Source organism: Nanorana parkeri, unplaced genomic scaffold (genome assembly GCF_000935625.1).
Source record: "Nanorana parkeri isolate BGI_ZX_2015 unplaced genomic scaffold, ASM93562v1 scaffold986, whole genome shotgun sequence".
In the NCBI taxonomy this organism is placed as follows: domain Eukaryota; kingdom Metazoa; phylum Chordata; class Amphibia; order Anura; family Dicroglossidae; genus Nanorana; species Nanorana parkeri.
Genome location: NW_017307254.1, coordinates 521,603 through 524,006, shown reverse-complemented (window position 1 = coordinate 524,006; position 2,404 = coordinate 521,603). Strand labels below are relative to the sequence as shown.

The following is a 2,404-nucleotide window of genomic DNA, read 5'->3' as shown; positions in this document are numbered from 1 at the left end:
TAGAGAAGCAGCTATATGTAGAAAAGGGGCATTTAAAGGCGTACTGATGTTGAAGATTACAAGGGAGCATTATCATTTGAATGATTTAAAGATTATCATACAGTACTTTGTATTATGACAGGCTGCAAGAAAGAATGTATTGCAGTGAAGGACTTCCACACATAAACTCAGATAGACAAAAGCAAAGGAGTCATTTTAAAGCGAAAAGGTCAATTTTGATCGTACTCTGTTTTAACATGAATAATATATTTTATAAATGTAAAATCTACATATAAAAGACATTAAAGTGACACTAAACTCACGAGTTAAATCCTAAAAATGCATTCAAGTACCCAAACTATTAAAAATGTTTTAACTTATTTGTGTATCACTCGGCTGTAGATCCTCAAATCATCTCTGAATTGCTGCTGATACTGTCCTTCCTTCTGGAGGGTGCCTATTTTTGTTCCTTATGGTCCCTGTGTGTGTTGTAAAGTAGCCTCCACCCCAAGCTCACTCACATGATGGACTACAATCTCACGTTTAGTTTACTCATTTGTATTGAGATTATTAGCTTGAATATTCTTGTGAATATCTTAGGTTGGCCCACACACTGAGCTCCCCAGTAATGGACTAGGGGCTTGTGTTACAGCCATCGGTAATGTATGAACAAAGCTCAGATACCCAGTTATATGTGGGACGAGCAGCATTTTCTAACATGACCCTGCACACGCCTGAATGTTTTAAGCCAACACAAATCAATATAAATTGTGATACAGCATCGGTCAGCAAGTACAAAAGCAATCCATACAGTATAATCAGTGAACCCTGACAGTGAGTCTAGATCTCCATGCTTCAGCAAGCTGCTATTATAGATTGCTGTGACTTCACACTTTGACCTTCATGTGAGGTCAGAGAAAGTAGCCTCTGTTTACTGTATATACATTACTGGGTACACCTTCAACATTTTACTCAGAAAACTGTTCACTGTTACTTGATATGTTTGATAACCTTTATGACTGTGTACTTGACAATGGGTCCTTCACACTGAATGGACACTACTATGTCTAAAGTGATACTGAAGTCAAAAGGTTTTTACTCTATTTCAAATGCTGATGAAATTTTAAATGCTCCTTGATGTTTAAAAGTTTTAGTTTCCTGCAGAATCAGCTGGTGTCCTGAGATCCTGTTTTATAGTGGCTCCTTTCTCTTGCAGGGTCCTACAGAGCCACCCCTGTGTGTGCTAGTAAGCTCTGTGTGTCTACACAAACACACAATAAGGAGAAGAGTCACAGGCACTCCAGCTGTGATGAAACCAAGTCTTTTATTGATGAAAGTTCATATTACAACAAAACAAAAAATGTTTCAGGGCCACAAGAAGTCCTTTCATCAGGCAAACAATGCATCACATCACATTGTTTGCCTGATGAAGGGACCCTATGTGGCCCCCGAAACATTTGCTTTGTGATAATATGAACTTGCGTCAATAAAAGCTGTGGTTGCATCACAGTCCGAGTGCTTGTGACTCTTCTTCATTTGTGTTTTCAAGTACGGCGCTATTCTCAGTATGTCACTGTAGAATCCTCCATAGACTCTTTGGATTTGTTGGTCAGGAGTGTGTCGGGACATACAGGAACACACAGGCACAGCATGGCAAGACATTCCCCTGCTCCCTCCTCCCTGCTCTCTCCTTCTCTCTTCTCCATTCCTCAAGCTAGTAGATGGACAACTGCTTGAGACTGCTCTGTTCCTTGTGATCTTTGGAGTTGGTGAGTTGGAGCTGTTTGGAAACATGATGACTGTAAGGGCTAGTTGACACCACACACAGTGCATTCCGGCCCAATTTGGTGCCAGAACGCACTGGATTCAATCCCGGCTGGCTCTCTGCGTTCAGGGGCGGTAGGGGCATGGCAGTGCATTAAAGTCAATGGTAACAGCAGCCACACCTACCAGCCGCAGCGCGATTGCCCGCAAATAAACGAGTGGCACATCAGCCACTGTTCCGGTCCAGTGCGGTTAGAAAAAATGCATGTATTTTTATCTGACTGGACCGGGATTGATGTGCCACGCGTTCGGATGTGGGCGATGACACTATGGCCGGGGGGCGTGGCTACGGTGCCATTGACTTTAATCCACCGCAACAGCCACTCCCACCCCTGAATGCAGAGAGCCGTGCAGGGATGCGATCCAGTGCATTCCGACACCAAATTGGGCCAGAAGGCACTGTTTGTGATGTGAACTAGCCCTTAGCATATTGGGCAAAAATGTAAAATACTTTGCTGGGCAGTGTATTTGCTTGATCTGGATACATTCTTGAAAAAAAAAGTTTAATAGTACTTTAAATATGTGCACCTCCAAACCCCAGAGCAGTGAAATTCCAGGCAAATTTGAAAGCACCATGTCACTGATGGCATCAAACCCCCCC

The 2,404-nt window shown here is 42.7% G+C and overlaps 1 protein-coding gene across 1 annotated transcript in view; it reads left to right on the top strand.

The window, feature by feature from the left end:
* The window catches only part of FABP3 (fatty acid binding protein 3), a 24,120-nt gene that overhangs the window by 703 nt on the left and 21,013 nt on the right, over positions 1-2,404 (top strand). The window lies entirely within an intron of this gene.